Source organism: Jaculus jaculus, chromosome 4 (assembly GCF_020740685.1).
Source record: "Jaculus jaculus isolate mJacJac1 chromosome 4, mJacJac1.mat.Y.cur, whole genome shotgun sequence".
Taxonomy (NCBI): Eukaryota; Metazoa; Chordata; class Mammalia; order Rodentia; family Dipodidae; genus Jaculus; species Jaculus jaculus.
In genome coordinates, this window is record NC_059105.1 from 93,913,574 (window position 1) to 93,936,001 (window position 22,428).

The 22,428-nt window shown below is 36.1% G+C and overlaps 1 pseudogene; it reads left to right on the forward strand.

The window, feature by feature from the left end:
* The first annotated feature begins 16,990 nt into the window (after positions 1-16,990).
* Positions 16,991-21,072, forward strand: LOC123460199 (annotated as a pseudogene).
* Positions 21,073-22,428: the final 1,356 nt, after the last annotated feature.

The window sequence follows — 22,428 nt, forward strand, 5'->3', positions numbered from 1 at the left end:
GGAGTTCGTTTGCAGAGGCTGGAAGCCCTGGCACACCCATTCTCTCTCTCTCCCTCTACTGTCTTTCTCTCTGTGTCTGTGGTTCTCAAATAAATAAATAAATAAATAAAATTAAAAAAAAAAAAAAGAAAAAATCATCATAAAAAAAAATTGTTCTCTGCAGAGTATTCTTTACAAAATCATTTTTAAAATACAGGGGGAAAAACAAGTTTATAATCAAAGTGGAGAATACTTTCATTGCCAGTGAACAAAATTCATTTCAAATAAAGAAACTACATGGTCTGTCTTTGTCTGTCCTCCCAGCCTCCACCCCTTCTCCATTTACTTGGGTAGCATCCAGCTTTCAAATGCAATCCAGTCTTCCTCCCACATCTTTTTTTTTTAATTTTTATTTATTTATTTTTTTAAATTTAATTTATTAGTTTTCATTTCAGTGAATACAGGCAGTTTGGTACCATTATTTAGGCTCATCTGTGATCTACCCCCTCCCATTAGACCCTCCTTGTTAATGAAAATGGGTCGTGCATTGTGGAGTTAGCCCCCAGTTATTAGTATGATAAATGTCTCTGCAAATCATGACCCAACATGTAACTCTGACATTCTTTCCGCCCCCTCTTCCGCAAGATTTCCCTGAGCCATGTTGGGTTCATTTTTGGTCTGCTTCAGTGCTGAGGTGTTGGGGGCCTCTGAGGCTTTGGCTCTCTGATTTGGTAGGAGTTGATTTTTCTCTGTGTTGATCTCCTTCCCCTTTGTGCTGGTATCCGGTTCACAGGAAAACCTCACCCTTGCTTATTTCGCCAGTTGTCCTTAGTTTCAGTTGGGCCCCTTTTGAGGTATGTTGGGGCAGCTCTCTTCTTAGGATCTGCATCTACCTTTTTTTCCCCTTGTTGTTTGTAGTGCAGCTAGGCGGTCGCCATCTTGACCGGAAGTCCCCTCTTCAATTATTTTGTTAAATAAATTCTCCATGCCTTTGGTCTGAAATTCTTCTCCTTCTGGTACTCCAATGATTCTGATATTAGGATGTTTAAGTGTATCCTACAATTCCCTCATGTTTTGTTCGCAATAACTTTTGAACTTACTGAAGTTTTTGAACTCTCGAACTGTTTCTTCTATCTTGTCTTCCAAATCAGAGTTTCTATCCTCTACTTTGCTGACTCTGTTCTTGGGGGCCTCTAGAGAGTTTTGGGCTTGTTCAATTAAGTTCTCATTTTCTACTACTTTTCTGTGTATCATTTCCATCACTCTGCCAAGCTCCATTTTCACATCATTTTCTGATTTTCTTGATGATTCTTGGAATTCATCCCTGCATTTCTTTATGTACTCATTTAGTATGGCCAGCTGATTTTTAAGATCCTCTTTTTTTCACTCTCCCTCAATAATATTTACTCTCTTTTAACTCCTTCTAATCTCTTATCTAATTGTTCTAGCTTAGTGATGTTAGCATCCACATGATTATCGGTCCTTTGTTGTTTTCCTGCAAGTTCTATCAGTAGGTTGTCAGGGTTGCATTGCTCATAACTTCAATTTGATGCTCTGATCCTAATAACTCTTCTTTGTTTTGGTTACATGTATTCATTGTAGGACTGGGTGGTCTTATTGTGTTTTCTTGCATTTGATTTTTCATGTTATTTCTTTTGCACTGTGGTCTGCCCATGACTGTGTATGGGCAGGTAGGTGGGTGGGTCAGCCTGGGCTCTAGCGCAATGGGAATCTGAGGCAGCCTGGGCAGTTGTCAGGCAGCCTGGGCTTTGGCTCCCACTTGCCAAACTGCCTGACAGGGGCGCCAAAGTTGCCTGAATCCTGAAGTGGTAATGAACCAAAGGTACCTGCGTTGGAGCTTGGAGGGAGACTGAGGTACAAAGCCCTGAAGCCACCAAAACTCTGGCTGGGAACACTGGGACCCAGATACAGTCTGTGCTCACCCCCCACAGGAGAATGTAGGATGACCGGTGGAGCAGACAGGTAGGAGAGGGCACCTGAGCTGGAAAAATTGAGAGACATTCTGGGCTTGTGTGGCAGTTGCTGTGGGACTGGGCTCGCTGAACAGTACTGTGGGCAAGTGTGCAGAGCAGTTTAAGCTTTCACATGCAGGGATTGATCTGTGTGTGCGATTGGGGTGTGGAGCTGTGTGTGCCTTGGCAGGGTGCGGGGCCATGGAAGGGCATTGCTGAGCCATGGCGGGGCACGATGGCTATTTGTTGTTAGGGGTGGTCTATCCACCGGTGAGGGGATCCACGATTCCTTGTCCCTCCTCCCCCCCCCCCCCCCCCCCGCCCTCTCACTGATAAGAAAACCCAGAAAACCCTTAATGTTTTGCCTTTCTTTTCCCGGGATTTGCATGGCAGCTAGGTGGTCGCCATCTTGCTGGAAGTCCCCAACATTTTTTTAAATTTAATTTAATTTTATCTTTTCACAATTTTTATTAACATTTTCCATGATTATAAAAAAAATATCCCATGGTAATAACCCCCTGCACTTTCCCCTTTGAAATTCCATTCTCCATCATATTACCTCCCCATCTCAATCATTCTATTTACATCTATATATAATACCAACCTATTAAGTACCCTCCTCCCTTCCTTTCTCTTCCCTTTATATCTGCTTTTTAACTTACTACCCTCTTACAGCTGCTGTTCAAAAACACATGGGCTTTGACAGTCAGTGGGAAGTTTCCTTTCCAGGTAGAGTTTAGGTAAAGTGCAGAATAGCATGTGCACTCAGAATCAGCAAGGCTTTTTAATTCCTTGTGAATGCTAATATTCCATAATTTTTAGAGATGTATCCATGTCTGTCTATCATGTATCTATCTATAATCGTGGAAGCCTACATACCTAACTTTATATGTGTATATTAAGTATGTAGATATATATGCAGGTATATATACACATGCATCTACCAATTCTGTACCTTTACAGGGACCACTGATTTGCAAATAAAAGTCATCTCATAGCATAATTCTTTGAATGATTTTCAAGTTGGAGTCATGGGATTCAAAGAATCCTCTTAATTATTAAACATCCACATGCATACTGGTGTGTACAGGAATAATAATTTAAAATGACTCCATACCAATGCCTGGGCTTAGGAGTCCCTGAGCATTGTCCAGGAGCAGCATCTCATATATATATATATATAATATATATTCTGGTCCTGACCTCCACATATACTGATTTTCTTTACAAGACTGACACGGAGAGAGGCTGCTTTAATGAGTGCAAACACTAAACTCATACATCTACAGGTGGGTTACAGACTATATTTTTCATAACATTTTAAACCTTTATGCAAAACTGTACTTTTAAATAAATATCTTCTTCTAAGCCTAGCTTTCATTCTTTTAGTTATATAGACAGCATATTTTCACTTATGCTTAAATCTAGATATTCATTTTCTTCCTGCCCACAAGTATTTATTCTGACAAATCCTTTCATGTCTTCCAAAATGCATAAGGATTAAACAAAACAATTTTCCTGGCTGAATTTTGGTCACGTTACAAGAACATTTTTGGTGAGAGGCCGCCCTCATGTGGTAAAATGATGCTAACAGTATTCTGAAAATTCTCTTGGGCAGCTACATAAAAATTACACTGCAAATTGTACCAACAATGGAATAGATTCTTTCCAGAATTTTTAGAGAAACCTTTTCTTTATACTAAAGAAGATTTTATTGTGAAAAATTATTATGGTCACACTGTGTATTTTCAAATTCTAACAATTATAGCAAACAGGAAGCCTGTCTCAATACAATTGTTAAGTCATAATGAATGAGTGCATCAATATAAGCTGCTGTAGACACAGAGATACCCTTTATATAAACAGCATTATGTTTAGGTATTTGTCTATGGTTAGCATTAACCCTAATTTAACTTATCTCAAAAGTCCTAATGAGACCATTGACTATATTCTAAGATTTTGAAATTTATTGAATAAATATTAGGTGGTTCAAAGAAAAAATAACTGTATTAATTTTTTCTAAAGTTTGATTTTCCATGTCACAGTAGTACATACTAACAAGTTATATTTTGACACATGCATACCTCCTATAATAAAATTAGGATAAACAGAAATTTGTCTGCTAATAATACGTATGTGATAGTTATTGTGAATAGGCATCATCACCCCACTGGATCTTACTATTTACATAAAATTGTGTTCTGGTGCCCATTATCTGACCTGCTTCCATTCTGCCTTTCCCGAAACAAATGAACCTGGCACCAAATTGCAGTACAACATGCTCTAGATGAGAAATACTTCTGAAGAGACAGATATGTCCCTCACTCACATTACTACTGTGTTCAGGGGATACCGGACCTTCTCATAAACCCCAAACAGTCACTCCAGCTGATAGGACAACAGGGACTCTATTAAACAACAAGATATGAGAATCAAATATGTTGTCTAGATTTAGATCCATTGTAGCATGCAGTTTAAATACTTATAAAGAAATTGATAGTAATTTTAAAATAGAAAAGTTGAATACTATTTTCACAAATGGCCATTATAACCTTTGATTGGCATACTAACACTTGGCTTTTCATTTTTCTAAATGTGTTTCCAATATCATTTTTTTGTTTTGTTTTTGTTTTTGTTTTTGGCATTTATAAAACTGTAGTTAGCATCCTTGTTACATAGGTTTAAATTATATTCTTGATGAATTATATAGATAAAATTTGTGTGTATATATTTGTAATCAACTCTAGAAAATCATTTGGTCATAGTAGTTAGATTAATAGTACTAGTAGTCCTAATAGTACTCCCTAAAAACAACATGACAACTATGATAACGGTTACAGGCAAAATATAAGGATAAACTGGACAGAGTAGACTAAATGGAAACAGAGTAAAACGGATAATTTATTACATCATACTGAAACCAATTTTAAATTAGAAAATCTTGAGATACTATATCGTGAGAGAATTTAACAAACAAAATAACCCTGTAAATTCAGTAGGAAAATTATGACTTGGTAGAATTTTAAAACTTATTAGAATATCTAAGAGCAGAAATATTTTATAGTAGTAATCATTGCTTTAAAAGAAATATCAAAATGATCATAGTGAAACCTGATAAAGCTGACAGTGAGTGTAATCATAGAGAATGTCTAGTTGTCTAACTAACTGATTAATTAGAAAATGAAGTCTAATTTTATAATTCACTGGATAAGGGGAACCTTGATTAGATTTAAACACTATATCTGTTTTCCAACAATGATGAAGCATACTAGGTTTGTGACAATTAAGTCATCATTTCCATTGGGTGTAAACATTTTTTTTAATTAGTTTTCTATTCATCAAATACAGGCAGTTTGGTACCATTATTAGGCTCATCCGTGACCTACCCCTCCTCAATGGCCCCTCCTTGTTGCTGTATATGGGTCGTGCATTGTGGAGTTAGCCCACAGTTATTGGTATGATAAATGTCTCTGCACATTATAACACAACATATGACTCTGACATTCTTTCCTCCCCTTCTTCTGCAAAATTTCCCTGAGCTATGTTGGGTTCATTTTTGGTCTGCTTCAGTGATGAGGTGGTAGGGACCTCTGAGGCTCTGGCTCTCTGATTTGGTGGGAGTGGATTTTTGTCTGGGTTGGTTTCCTTCCCCTTTGTGCTGGTATCTGGTTCATCAGGAAAACAGCCTTACATACCCAGTAAGCATCTCATGGACTAGACCCTAGGATGGAGGGGGAGGGAAGGGAGGGCATCAAAGGGGTGGGAAACACTAATCTAGATCCAAACACCAATGGTACCATAAAATTATACTTCCTAAAAGGCAAACCAAATGGCTGAACCTTCACCAGGCCCTTACAGGAAATACCTGAACCACAAGACACTGCAGAGGGTAGGATCAAGGGTGCAGACTTTTGTCAACTACACAAGAAGAGAAATAGTCAACATCCTACAGAGTCTATTTCACCTCTAAAATACTAATTGGAAAAATAATATTATGTTGAAACCCATGAAAATGTCACTTTCTAGGACATCTTGTGAATATTGGCACTTCATATGATTTAATATGGTAAGTAGATATTTTGGTGGACCCAATTTGTTGTGCTTATTTCTGCTTTGGGAGGTATCAAGGATTATTGACACATTTGAGGTTTTGCCCTGTGGTTTCTTCAGCAGCCTGAGATTCTGAGTGCTTTTATAAGCAGGGAATCTTTGATATATATTCTATGCCTCAGTGCCTAGAACAGTGCCTGACAAATACTAGACACAGAGGAAATGTTTGCTGAATGAATAGTGTTGTGACTTAAGTGATCAAATCATACAAAATTGTGATTATTAATAATGATGATAATCAGACATGTTAAATTACTGGAGTAGATAATACCAAAGGTGAAACTTCTGACAGCTGTGTTAATGGGAAGGTGACAAGTTAAACTTAGCTAACATAATCAAAGGTGTGGCACATCAGGGAAAGATATAAAAGCTATGTCAGTTGATCACAGATCTCACACATGGTTTTAAGAATACTTGTTAAATAGTCACTGCACTTTACTATTACAAACATTTGTTGAAAATATAAAATGAGATCATATTAATAAAAAGTCATCCAGTGATATAACAGAAAATATAATGCAGCTCAGCTTATAAAAGGCAGCTGCATATTCTAGGATCATTTTCCCATGTGAAGAAATAATCTTTGAAGACATAATTTCATGTCTTATTTTAGAGTTTTCCAATAAAAGCACAACAATCTATTTATCTATCTATCTGTCTGTCTGTCTATCTATCTATCAATCATCTATCATCTGTCAATCATCTATCTGTCTACATATCTTCATCACCAGGATTCACCATTGATCAAGGTTTTACCACTCTTTTCATCATCTTTCTTATCATTCTGTGTTATAATTTATAACTAAGCCCAAACTCATATGCAATCTCTCTAAGTTTTGATACATATCTGTAAAAGTAAAATGGACCTTTTATTTAGCCTCATGTCAACAAAACTTAAATCATGAACATCGTAGGGCAATCAATACATACTTGAATTGATCAAATTATCTTAGAAAATGTGTGGCAGCACATCTCTTGGTATATCAATTCAAGATCCACATTTGGCCTTTATGTCACTTAAATCCACTCTAGTCTATAGTAGTCAATACTTCCCTTTCATCATGTCATGGCTACTGTAAAGAATGGGTTGGTTTCTCCATAAGATACTTTACATTCTAGACTTTCCTAATTGCTGGCTATTATTTAAGTATTTTTTTTTCTTTTTTAACATTTTTCATTGCAATATGTTCCAGAAAGGGAAGCTACTTTCCCACAGAGTGAGGCTCAATTACCTCTTTAAGGTTCATTTATTTATTGTAATATCTTTCATTAAATATCAACTCATAGATTTATAACTTTGCCTACATATATTAGTTAGAATTCTTTAAAATATTTCGCTCCTCAACAAAGGTTATCAATTTGTAAAAGAAAATGGTGATTCAATATTTAAAGATGTCTTTGTGGTTGCCACTTTTTAGACTTGGGGTCTGATTCTTTAAATACCTTGATTTCTTTTTTTTTTAATTTTTATTAACATTTTCCATGATTATAAAATATATCCCATGGTAATTCCCTCCCTCCTCACCCCCACACTTTCCCATTTGAAATTCCATTCTCCATCATATTACCTCCCCATTACAATCATTGTAATTACATATATACAATATCAACCTATTAAGTATCCTCCTCCCTTCCTTTCTCCACCCTTTATGTCTCCTTTTCAACTAACTGGCCTCTGCTACTAAGTATTTTCATTCTCACACAGAAGCCCAGTCATCTGTAGCTAGGATCCACATATGAGAGAGAACATGTGGCGCTTGGCTTTCTGGGCCTGGGTTACCTGACTTAGTATAATACTTTCCAGGTCCATCCATTTTTCTGCAAATTTCATAACTTCATTTTTCTTTACTGCTGAGTAGAACTCCATTGTATAAATGTACCACATCTTCATTATCCACTCATCTGTCGAGGGACATCTAGGCTGGTTCCATTTCCCAGCTATTATAAATTGAACAGCAATAAACATGGTTGAGCATGTACTTCTAAGGAAATGAGATGAGTCCTTTGGATATATGCCTAGGAGTGCTATAGCCGGGTCATATGGTAGATCAATCTCTAGCTGTTTTAGGAACCTCCACACTGTTTTCCACAATGGCTGGACCAGATTGCATTCCCACCAGCAGTGCAGAAGGGTTCCTTTTTTTCCACATCCCCGCCAACATTTATGATCACTTGTTTTCATGATGGTGGCCAATCTGACAGGAGTGAGATGGAATCTCAATGTAGTTTTAATCTGCATTTCCCTGATGACTAGTGACGTAGAACATTTTTTTAGATGCTTATATGCCATTCGTATTTCTTCCTTTGAGAACTCTCTATTTAGCTCCATAGCCCATTTTTTGATTGGCTTGTTTGATTCCTTATTATTTAACTTTTTGAGTTCTTTGTATATCCTAGATATTAATCCTCTATCAGATATATAGCTGGCGAAGATTTTTTCCCATTATCATGCAGCATTAACAATGTTGAGGCTAAGCAATATGTTTTTCTTTAACATGAATGAGTTTTTCTGAATTTATTAAAATAATTGGTTTTCTAATATTAAATTTGAAAAGGCATTGATGATTAGTTCTTTGAATAATGTTTTGTGGTTTTTCCCTACAGTTTTTCTTTCTGTCCTAAATTAAATGTATTTTGGAATCTTTGTATCAAATCTAATAGCATACCTTTGATTTCCCAAGATTTATGGCCCAAATTATTTCCAGTATCTTGCTCAAGCTAGCCTATGAATCCTGTTATTTCAGATGTTTCTGTCTTAATATCTTTCCTAGAGATTCTACATATGTCCTGACATATTCTATCAGTTATTTTATTTTCCATAATTTCTTTATCTTTTTAAGCATTACAAATATTTTAAGCCCATTTTCTCAGAAATAATATGTAAATTCTCATTTTGTATATCTCTATTAATGCTTGTACATTTGATATTCAGCTGCATTTCCCTGCTTCTTTATAGAACTCATTTTATTTAATTGGAACTAGAACATGGACACCTACTATTTGTGTCTGTCTGATATTGTAATATTTCTTATAATATAGTTAGGGATAGCAGTAGAATTCAGTTAAGTCATACCAAGTGTGGAAATTTAATAGATTTACTTTGCAGTTGTGTTAGGTTTACACAAAATCAAACAAATGGTGTGTATCATTCTCAAAATGCTCTCATATACTCATTAGACTCCAGCTCACCTTTTCAGATTCTTCTGTATTGACATCTTGAATCACGATAGTGAACATGTCACAATTGTTGAATCAACACTGATAATCATTTTTAAATTAAAATATATACATTTGATTTTATTTTATGTTGTATAGTAAGAAGTTTTGACAAATGTATAGTTATGCTTGCATCAGTGTTTTATATACATGATAATTTCCTGTGCTATTTTGCATCTGTTTATCTCTTTTTAATTCTGTAAACCCTTGATTACTTATTATCTCTGTAGTTTTACCCATATAAGAATGCCTGGTAGTCAAATCATACTTAACCTGTGCACCTAGCTTTACTCACCCAGTAGCATATACTTATATTTCCTTCATATGATTCTGTTTCTTCAGTGTTTACTTACCTTTAGCATTTAATATTGTGCCATTATACATTTTGCTTATTAGTTCACCTTTTGAAGAATATCTTTTCTAATAATAAATGTGAAAAGGCATTGATGATTACATTTATTGATAATTGTAAGTAAAGCTTCTATAATATTATCTATTTGATTAAATGTGGATATACTGTTTTAAATTCATTTGACCTATCAAGAATGATTACAAGTCAACATTGTTTAGCTTTTAAGAAACTACCTTTTGAAGTGACCATAGCACTCCCATGGGAATGAAAGGGATCTGTGGAGTTACATCCTCACTAGCATTTTGTTTTAAAATCAATGTTTGATACTTCAATTCTTTAACAGGAGGGAAGTAGTTTAACATAACATTTAAATGTCGGTTTACTAATAGCATATGATGTTGGCATATTATATGCTTTTTACCTATTTGTCTTCATTTTCAGGTGAGGTGATACCTATTATTTAATTTGTGAATATTTATTGTTGAATTTTAATTGTTCTTTATTGTATTATATGAAAGTTGTATAATAAGGATGTGGTGAAAGATTTTATCCTAGCTGTTGGCTTGCCCTTTCTTCCTGTATAGTGTACTTAGTGGACACAACTGTAAAGGAAAAGTAATCTGATGTAGCACTTTATTTACTTTTATTATTGATGACTTTTGTACTCTTTATGAAACTTTTTTACAAATCAGTTATTCTAGTTTTTCTCCTATATATTATAGAAGTTTTATTTATTTATCTTTTTTTTCTTTTTTTTTTAGTTTTTCAAAGTAGGGTCTCACTTTAGCTCAGGCTGACCTGAAATTCACTATGTAGTCTCAGGGTGGCCTAGAACTCATGGCAATTCTCCTGCTGCTACCTCCCCAGTGCTGCAGTTAAAGGTGTGTGCCACCACTCCCAGCCTGAAGTTTCCTAATTTTTAATTGTGCTTTTAAAAAATATTTTTAATTTTTATTTACAAGGGGATAGAGAGAAATATCAGCAGATAGATAGATGTCAGATGCATGTGCCACTTTGGGCGCAGAGCTTTCCAGGGGTACTACAGAATTAAAAGCTGTCCAGATGACTTTGCAAGCAAGTGCCCTTAACTATCTTCCCAGCCCAAAGTTTTGCTTTTAAGCATATGAACAAATGACTTATTGTGAAAGAATTTGAGAAAGGAATTATTCATTTCATATTGAGTGCTGTTCTCCAGTACCATTTATGAAAAAGAAACATAACAACTACCTTTTGTCCATTTATTGACATTTTTTTTTCTTTTTAAAAGGTCAGTTGGCTATGCTTCTATGGTTCGGATTCTGCACTTTCTGTTCCATCATATTGCTTTTTCACAACAACCACACCGTGTTGATTACTGTTGTTTTATAGTTAACCCTGAATTTGAGTAAAGTCATGTGTTACTAACGGAAAATAAATTCTGAGAATAGTCATTAGACAATTTCATCATTATGTAGTGCAATAGAGAACAGTTACACAAACTACACAAGATGTGTACAACACCCCCAATTGATATATTTGCACTTGTATTAACCCTGGTGTATACATTGTCCATCATGGCATGAAATTTTGGTAGGCTGAAATCTTGGTAGGAAGAACAAGGATGTATTTTCAGTATCATGATTTTAGTAAAAGAAGCTATATGATGAAGTTTGAAGTTGGTTGTTGGCTGCTCTGAGTATTTTGTTCCTCCTATGAAATTTTGAATGAAATTGTTGATACACCTTCAGGGGGAAAAAAAAAACAGCTGATGAGTCTCTCTTCATGTGATTTCTTCCTGTAGATAATACAGTATGTTGTATGCATTCTGATTCCTGAAACCAGTAGTTTTATGCAGGTGGAAAAGTTTTCAGTCATTTTAATGGTGTTGGCAGGTAAGGGAAATGATAAGAGACATATCCAATACCAGGAACTTGGTCATAGTCAACCACTCTCAATTTAGGTAGTTTGCCTTAATATAGACTATAGATCATTTTGGTACTTTGGAGATCATATCCTTTATAGAGCAGGCTTATGAAGGTTAGAGACTCAGCATAATTACATTGTTTATGAAAATAATGAACTTGAAATAGTCATCAATTTGCTTTGTAAAATTATTTTTCAAAATCTACACAATAAATATAGATTAACTTGATATGTTCACCTTCCAGGCCCAGGCTTACGATAATGAGCAATTATGGTTAAAGAGAAAACAAGTACAGTGAGCTCCTGCCCTGGAGAAGGCAGGAGGTGGTAAAGAACACAGTAGGAGTAGGAGGCTTACCAGAGCAGGACCAGTATAGTAACTATAGGAAAGGTGAAAGACAAAAAGAGGCCTTGCCCACTTGCTAAGGATCTATTTATTTTTTAGTTATTTATTTTGTATTTTATTTTTATTCTTTTGGTTTTTCAAGGTAGGGTCTCGCTCTAGGCCAGGCTGACCTGGAATTCACTATGGACTCTCAGGGTAGCCTCGAACTCACAGCAATTCTCATACCTCTGCCTCCCGGGTGCTGGGATTAAGGGCATGCACCACCACGCCCAGCTAAGGATCTATTTATAAACTTATTTGGTTATTGTTGCATTCACAGCCAGATTCTTTATAAATTACCTATCATTGTCACCACCACCACCACAATTTACTTTGTAATCTTGGATTGTAAATGGTTCTCTTCTACTTTTAAAGACAATATACATTCATATTCTGGACATTTTAACAATTGTTTTTATTTGATTATGGTTAGTATTTCTTTGCTATTGACATTAATTACTTATTGGTATAATCTCTTGCTTTCAAAATTCGGCATTCTGTAGTCTGTTCTTTGTTGTCTTTATTACTGATTCCTTTTCATCCTCTTAGATGTTAATCCTGGAGAAACCTCACAGGTATATGCTCAGGCTTGTGTACTTTTCCTCTGAACATCCAAAGAAAATCTTCCCAAAGAAAGTTTTTCCAATTTCACTCAAAATTGTCTGTTATTTACATTCACATATTGTATTCCTCCTAGTACCTAAATTTCTTATTGACTATGAGTATATATGTTAAGTACCTAATATTTCTTTGCATGAAATTGAAAGTAAGTTTTAACTAATTTCTTTTACAAACATAAGGCTTCTATAGCTACTTTTGCCTTTATCTTCATCATTGTCATTGTACATCTTTCAAAATCTGTGCAAAACATAGCACAACGTTGAAAAAAAAAATTCTCTACTAAAAGCAGCAACTTGTCCTTATTATTATTTATTGTCATAGTCTCCTTTGAGAGTTGGGTATGTGGGTACAGACTTGTAATTCCAGTGCTTGGGAAGAAAGGCAAGGTGAGAGAGATTCATGAACTCATGTATAGCCTGACCTACATCCATAGGGAGAAACTCTTAAAAAAGACATCCAAAGAAAAACATGAGAAAGATTTCAATTGACTCATTTGATTGGAAAGAAAATTAAGTATTTTCTTTACATCTTAATGGCTTTTAGGTCAGGAGCTGTGGCCTCAAAAATCAGACCACACCCCTCCTTCTTTCTCCTTCAGCCTTTCCCTCTCCAGAGGGCTAGCAAGATCTCCAATGTGACTGTGAAATTACACTGGCCTAGAGTCAGGTGGGCTAACCCAGCCTTCTTGTTGTTCCAGCCAAAGAAAATGTGAATTGTAACCTTATTTTCATCCAGCACCTTCCTGTCGTTCCCAACCCCATCTCTGCCATGCGTAGGAGCAGGACAGCAAGGAAGAGCAACCTCACACACATTGAGGTCTTGAAAGACCAGAGGTCTTCCTTATCTCCCAGTTTCTCTCACATATACTGGGACCAAATAACACTATTCTTCTCAAAACTAATTAAAAGGTACATCTTTGTTTGTTCCTCATATTTCTGGAGTCTTTCTTTCTTGCTCAGGACCCTACCATGCCTCCAGTGGCATGGTACTACTATGTTCCTAATGAAACTCCAATTCTAAAAAGGCAATTTGTCTCAGTGCCTCTCTTGAACCAGCATGTTCTTCCACTGTTCTCTTTCTAAAAATTATCTGTCACCTGGCGTACCAATACCTAGGACCCTCTTAATTGCACTTACAACATATATCATCAAGTATGACTGGTAATCAAGTCAGTCCCAACTTATTTCTCTCTACATAAAGAACAGAATTGAGAGTAAATAATAATATTCATTTTGCTCCTTAATTGAGTCAATACATTATTTCTAGGTTGGCTCCCTTTTAGATTTTTAGCCTCCAAGATAAAGTATCTGTGTCCAATAGCTTATAAGATATTAGATATCAATAACATTTAATTTGACAATCCAAAGAAGCAGTAACAAATTATAAAATGATACATGAGATTGGCTAAATCTTAGAAATCCTTCTTAAGTGTAGATAAACTCTATCAATAGGAATAGTGTGTATTATCTTAATAATTCAAATTAATTTTTAGTAATTGATGAGATGTACAACTCAGTTTCTATCTTCCATTGTTTTAGCTCTCAATATTAGAGAAATAAAATGAGTCTATAATGAATAAAACTTGATGCAGAGTAACTTTTCATTAGTATTGGAAAATATAAAATTTACCAATAATTATCCATATATAGAAATATTTGACAAGAACCTAAAATGTCAGAAAAGATCTGTAGAAATCTATTCACACACATCTGTACAGATACATGCATGTGAGTTATTTTCAGATTTTTTTTTCTAATTGAACAATTTTGAGATGTTTAATCCTAAAAGTAGCCTCTTATCTGATGACAAGACTCCTGTTCTTGGTGCTTAATTATATGAATGTCATTTAAAAAGGCATAAACTATGAAGCTGAGTGCACTGAACAAAGCTACATATATGAGTGAGATTAATCATTTAGTTTTACAGAACAATGTGATATTACATAGTTACCAATTGTTATGACAAAAACTATGATTGCAGTTAGTTTCTGTTAATAACTGAATTGACATGTCTGAAGAAATGGTATTTTTCTAGATTTGACATTTTGGGGCTCTGGACATATATAAATATTTGAAATATATTAATAAAAAAGAGTCAGAGATTTCTTGTGTGATTCAGCTATTAAAAAAAACCACAAGTATTTAATTGGCTTATGATTACCCTATAAGAATGAGTGATAGTAAATGATCAATTTAAAGTAAAATTCTGGTAAGTATAAAGTATATATTAGATGATTTTTAGATATTGTAACAATTATCAATTTATGAAACAAAACAATATTTTGAAGAATAACTGCCTTCATTTTATTTCTTAACATAAATTAGTTTAACTTGATCAATTCCTTTAAGTAATTTTTAGGAACATTTTTGTTTATTTATTTATTTTATTGTTTATTTTATTTATTTGAGAGAGAGAAAGAAAGACAGAGAATGGGCATGACAGAGCCTCCAGCTGCTGCAAACAAAACTCCAGATGTGTGTACTACCTTGTGCATCTGTCTTACAAGGGGTCTGGGGATCAAACCTGTGTCCTTTGGCTTTGCAGGAAAGTCCCTTAACCACTAAGTCATCTTTCCATCCGTTGACCAATTAGAAATTTAGGACTGGAGAGATGGCTTAATGGTTAAGGCACTTGCCTACAAAGGTAAATGACCCAGATTTGACTCCCCAGTGCCCACTTAAAGCCAGATACACAAGGTAACACACACGTGTGGAGCTCATTTGCAGTGGCTACAGGCCCTGGCGTGCTCATTCTCTTTTTCTCTCTCTCTCTCTATCTGCATCTTTCTCTTGTTCTCTTTCTCTCTCAAAGAAATAAATAAAACTTTAAAAGAAAAGTTATGTATTTCAAAAATCAAGTTATCTATGTGTTAATCAACTCAATTAATAAAAATGAACCCAACATAGCTCAGGGAAATTTTGTGGAAGAGGGGGCGGAAAGTATGTCAGAGCCACATGTTGGGTCATGATATGTAGAGACATTTATCGTACCAGTAACTAAGGGCTAACTCCACAATGCACGACCCATATATATCAACAAGGAGGGGCCATTGGGGAGGGGGTAGGTCATGGATGAGCCTAATAATGGTACCAAACTGCCTGTATTTGCTGAATAGAAAACTAATAAAACAACAAAAATTATCTGAGACAGTTTCCATACTGAACATTGATTTCCAAAGCACTTTACTTGTAAGATTATAATATTTAAATTGATACACTGTGGAAAACAGTTGGAATAGGAACTGTGTAGTAAATCATGTCAGTGTTCGACTATGATTGTCTTCTTTTCCCAAAATCTATAGTGTCTAAAGTATCCTTTTATTCTCAAAGACAAAGAACAAATGAATTTTTCAACTTATGAAAAGTAGGAAGATAAATGCAATGTGTTTTAGTTGTATCTCTTGTCCAAAGGAAAGTAAAAATGAAAAATAACCTATTCTCTCAGAAAAAAAAATACACCCTACAAACTATCTTTACAAGTGTAATTAATAGCCTTCATGGCATGTAGATCATCTCACTCGTTGGATATTTTCCCTATCAATTTGGCACATAAGTTCCTTAAGAAAGGTTAATGATATACAAAGTACCCTCATGTTTGTATCTTTAAGTCATTGGATATAACTAAACACAAACCACGTGAGGAAACATCATCCTGCAACACAAATAAAATAATAGAGACTTTTATTTCTAACAAGACTGGTAGCAGTTTTCCTTTACGTATGAGTTACATCTGTCAGTGCTGAAACCAAATATCTGAAAAAATAGCTTAAGCAATGGAGAGTTCATTTTGGTTCATGGCTGGAGGGTACAGTGCACCATTGTGGGATTTGTGTTGGCTAGAATGCGAGGTGGCTGGTCACATTGTGTCTACAGTTAGTAAGCAGAGAGAGATCAGTATTAGTGCTTAGCTGGTGTCATCCTTTTCTCTCTTGTTATTCAGCTTGGGACCCAAGTCCATGGGATGGTGCCACTCATATTGAGTGGAGGCCTTTATTCTTATGAAATACCCTCACAGATTTGTCCAGACACATGTCTCCTAGATGACTCTAAACCTACTTAAGTTGACAATGAAGATTAACTATTATGCAGTAGTAATATAACATGAGAAACTATAAAATTGGTATGCTAATATGATGGGATCATAAGGGAATTCTTTTCTTTTATAATCCTTTCAGTTTATTGCAGGAAGAAATTACAGTAATCCAAGTTAAAACCTGAACCCAAAGGGTTACATTATATGAGCTTTGACAAATATGATACCCCAGCTGCTCTCTCTGCCATGTTTTCCTTGCTGTGATGAAACTTCCCCTTGAGACTGCAAGCCAAAACAAACCATTGCCTCCTATAAGGTGCTTCTGTCTAAGTGTTTCAATAAAGGGATAATAACTACCAAAACAGGTAATAATTGCAACAAATATAAGTGCATTAAATAATTATCGACATAGAATTTAAAATGAAAACATTTAAGTGTTCACTTAACACTTTAATATTTTAAATTCCATTCAACAAAGATCACCCAAAAATTTCCTGAGAACTGTGGGATTCTCCCCAGAGAAATCTTCTATGGCTTAATCTATTGCTGATTTTGGGAAGTGACACAGCCATAAATACAGATTGAAGACAAAAGGATGGTATCTAAGAAAGATATCAAGGATCTACCAACTCAGTTCTCTAGGAATTGATTCATACAGGGTGGGAAATCGGCTGATTTCAGTTGTACAAAATGCTTGTTGTGTTTGTCAGGGGGTTGTTATACAACTTTGTAGTCTAATTAAAAATAACAACTGCATTGGGAAGCTACTGGCACACAGGATTAGCTCTGAAAGCATGATTGTCTTGCATAGAATTATTTGGCATGGTTACTTCAAGACACTTTTAGTAACAGAACTATGTAACTGTAAAGGGAATTTTCATGGCTAAGGACTATCTTGTTGTAAGAGGAAGAGGACTAAAGCTCTACAGAATGAAGAAGGCATTAACTTACACTTATATCACAAGTCTTTCCATTGATGAAGATGCTCTTCTTGGTCACTTTATTTTCATTGTGGTTTCAACCATCTCATTTGCTTTTTGCAAATGATGTTTATGACTTATGTCTGAACTCTGGGTCTTTTGTTTATAAATTTAGAACATGTTTCCTAGGATTGTAGTTTTTTTTTTCTTTTGGCCAATATGCAATTTCAAGATTTCCCCATTAAATAAAGAGATATTTGGGGCTGGAGGGATGGTTTAGCACTTAAGGTGTTTGCCTGCAAAGCCAAAGGATTCAGGTTCAATTCCCCAGGACCTATGTTAGCCAGATGCACAAGGGGGCACACATGTCTAGAGTTTATTTGCAGTGACTAGAGGCCCTAGCTTGCCCATTTTTCCCTCTCTCTCACTTTCTTCCTCCATTTTCTGTCAAATAAATAAACAAAAATAAAATATTAAAAAAGAGATATTTGGAAATGGAATCATGTTAAAAGCCTTTTTTTAACAGATGCTGTAAAACAGCTTTGGTCAGCTGGGTAGTTAATTTCAACTTGTTCCACAAACTAGAACCATAACTCAGATCCAAACGGTCCTCAAAACTAGTATAGTTTTATCATTATTACTATTGATTATCTTGTCTGGGACACATCTGAAATTTTAAAACAGAAGTTATAGTGGTATCTGTATGCCTATTATCTATATGTGTCACTTTTTTCTACCTTGGAATGGCATGGCCAAAGGTTATTTGTAAAAGAGCTATGGTTACTTGACTTAAACAAAACAAATGTTTACATACTATTTTCAAATGCTCCAATACATACAGCTTAAGCCTACTTATAAAGTTCTCATAACCTAGCATAATTTTAGGTAAATAAAACCTAGTTGAAGCATGTTAGTTTAATTTCAAATGTTCTATCTTCACAGTTGCCAAATAAACTATAATGTAGATGCACAACTGAGTACTTTTTGGTTAACTTTGTTGTCTTGACTAGATGCTTAAAATTGTAAAGCTAGAAATTCAGCTTATGAAGAAACACGAAAATATGGAACCCAGCATAGCAGTATAACAAAATACCCATGCATTTTTCTTTTGTCTTCTTTTTAGAATTCTTGCTTTTTTTGTGGGGGTGGCTTTTTCAAAGTAGGGTCTCACTCTAGTCTAGGCTGACCTGAAACCCACTCTGTAATCTCAGGCTGGCCTAAAACTCACAGTGATTCTCCTCACTCTGCCTCCTGAATAAAGAAAGGTACATACCACCACGTCTGACATAATTCTTACTTTCTTTTGATGAACGTTTATTATGCATAAGCTATAAAAGTAGTTGAAACGGAAATTCCTTGAAATGATGGAATAGCTTTGTGTAATAGTCCATAAAAAATTTCATGAATAATCCAAGAATTTTGAAGGAATTCAAATAGATTCAAAAATAAAAACTTTAGAAATGCACTTTTCAAAAATAGTCATTTTGGCCAGTGTGGTGGTATACACCTTTAATCACTGCATTTGGGAGGCAGAGGTAGGATCACCATGAGTTTGAGGCCACCTTCAGTGAATTCCAGGTCAGCCTGGGCTAGAGTGAAACCCTACCTCAAAACAAACAAACAAACAAACAAACAAACAAACAAACAAACAAGCAAACAAACAGACAAACAAGCAAACAACAGTAAAAATAGTCATTTTGGTGTCTGGGTCCATGAGGGAGTAGGGGAGGGGGAGGCGAGCAAGCCATTAGTAGTTGTTTTCAAAGCTCCTTCAGCTGCTGGCCCCAGCTCTGCCCTGCATAATAAAACGGCTACTCAGGTGAATGGTAATGCGGTACAGTCAAAAGAAGAGGAAGAACCGATGAATACATCCTGTGTAAGTCACACAGAACAGAAGACATTGGTAGAGTCAGGCTTGCCAACAGAAGGTTGCAGAAAGACTTGATGGACTATTTCAGAGGGGCTTGGTAGCTCATGTCGATCTACATGAATGACATGCTCTCTGGGAATTTAATGAACAAGGAGCTCTGCCAGTACTACAGCAGTATAAGGAAAATGACATATCACATGTTCAAAAGTGCATTTTTATGTGGAGTTAAGGAGACCTGTGGGCAGAGAGAGAGAAGCGGGACAGCAAGGAGTGGGAGTCCACCAGGGGCCTGATGCAGCCAAGGCCAAGGCCTTGCTTGAGAGGGACGGTTACACTCTGGATGTAACCACAGCACAGAGGAAGCATGGTGGTCCTCCACCAGAGAGTCTGTACTCTGAGTGCAACCTGGACTTGGAACAGAGGTCTTTGTAGTTAACATACCAAGGGATTTATATGCGGACAACTTGGAGCCCCTTTTTGAGAAGGCTGGTCCCATCTGGCATCTACTCCACATGATGGATCCACTGTCTGGTCAGAACAGAGGATACATATTTACTACCTCATGTAGAAGGGATGCTGTTAAACTGTGACAGCTATGAAATTTGGCCTGATTTTTTGGAGTGTGCATTTCTGTGGCAAACAATAGACTTTTTGTTGGATTGATTTCAAAGAATGAAATGGAAGAGTTCAGTAAAGCCACAGAAGTTCTGGTGGATATTATTGTATATCATCAACCCAATGACAAAAAGAATTGAGGATTCTACTACCTCGAGTATGAGGATCACAAGTCAGCAGCCCGATCAAGACTCCGGGTGATGAGTGGAAAAGTAAAAGTATGGGATAATGCAGTTACTGTTGAGTGCTCTGATCCTGTGGAAGAACCAGATCCAGAAGTCATGGCTAAGGAAAAAGTTTTGTTTTTGAGAAACTTGGCTTCTACAGTGACCAACGAAATGCTAGAAAAGTCATTTTCTGAACTTGGAAAACTTGAAAGAGTAAAGAAGCTAAAAGATTATGGATTTGTTCATTTTGAAGACAGGGACAGCTGTTAAGGCTAAGGATGAAATGAATGAAAAAAAAATAGAGGGGGAATAAATTGAAATTGTTTTACCTAAGCCACTAGACAAGAAAAGAAGAGAATGTCAAGCCACTAGACAGGCCTCCAGAAGCACTGCATACAAGATTATTACTATCACCCTCCTCCCCAAATGCTACCTCCATTTAGTGGTGGAGGTCATGGTGGAGGAAGAGGTAGATATGGCCATCTTACAGATTACTATGGCTATTATTACCATGACTATGGTGGCTATGATGATGGCTATGCAGTAAGAGGAAGAGGAGGAGGAAGGTCAGGGCGAGATGCTCCACCACCAAGGGGCCAGGGAGCACTACCTCCAAGAGGCAGAGCTGGCTACTCACAGAGGAGATCACCTTTGTGACCACCAAGAGGCTCTAGGAGTGACAGAGGGGGTCCTGCACAGCAGCAGAGAGGCCATGGTTCCTATGAAGCTTGGAGTTATCATGGGGGCAATGTAGGAGGCAAGAGAAAGGCAGATGGGTTCAACCAGACTGAATCCAAGTGTCCTAAGACCCAACAGAACTGAGGTTTCCAACCCATTGCTCATCTGCCACTTCAGCAAGGTGGTAACTATTCTGGTAACTATGGTTACAATAATGATAACCAGGAATTTTAACAGGGTACTTATGGGTAACAGAGGAAGCAGACAACAGAGGGCTTGAAAATGATACTGGCAAGATACAGTTGGCTGTAGATCTACATTCTTCAAAAACAAAATTGGCTTAACTGTTCCATCTTTAAGTAGCAGTTTGCTGCCATTTGTATTGAGCTGAAGAAAAATCACTTGTATATACTCAAATCTTTTCAATTTTCTTATATTCACAAATGCTCTTGGACTTTATTGGACTTTCAGAGTTCCCTTATTTTGGGGTCACAATGCTTTCATCATTTCAGGCTTCATTTTTACTTTAGAACAAGTTTCTAAATCATGATTTTGCAGAACCTTTGGTTTGGACAGCTTCTTTTCTTTGGATTTGGCATAGATTACATAGGAGTATGAAGTATGCTGTATATAAAATACAAGCTAGTGGTTTGACTTTGTACTTTTAAGGAACAAAAACAAACAAATTTAAGTTTGCCTGTACTGAAAATAAACTATGATTGTATATTTTGCATTCCTATAAGTAGGTTAACTGTGTTTTTATATTGTTATAACTTCACACCTTTTTGAAATCTGCCCTACAAAATTTGTTTGGCTTAAACTTCAAAGTATGACAATTTGTCCTTTGATGTAATTGTATTTCTAACTTCTTGTTCATGCAAGATTTCAACAAAACTCAAAAAACTATTCAAAACATTAGAAATTGTCCTTTATTCAGTTTTTTTTGTTTATTTTTATTTATTTATTTGAAAGTGACAGACAGAAAAAAAGAGGCAGATATATATAGAGAGAGAATGGGCGTGCCAGGGCCTCCAGCCACTGCAACCTAACTCCAGCTGTGTGTGCCCTCTTGTGCATCTGGCTAACGTGGTTCCTGGGGAATCAAGCCTTGAACTGGGTTCTTAGGCTTCACAGGCAAGCGCTTAACCACTAAGCCAGCTCTCCAGCCCAAACTTGTCATTTTTTTTTTAAATTTTTTAAACTTTTTTATTTATTTATTTGAGAGTGACAGACACAGAGAGAAAGACAGGTAGAGGGAGAGAGAGAGAATGGGCGCGCCAGGGCTTCCAGCCACTGCAAACGAACTCCAGACGCGTGCGCCCCCTTGTGCATCTGGCTAACGTGGGACCTGGGGAACCGAGCCTCGAACCGGGGTCCTTAGGCTTCACAGGCAAGCGCTTAACCGCTAAGCCATCTCTCCAGCCCCAAACTTGTCATTTTTAATAATTAAAAATAGCACAGAAAATTTCTTTGGTAACTTACATCATTGAAATTTTTAGATAAATTCCAGATATTCACTGAAAATTTATGTAATTTCTAATAAAATAACATGTTTGGGCAACATAAATTTGAATTTATCTACTTTTGGCTACTTATAATGGAAATGCT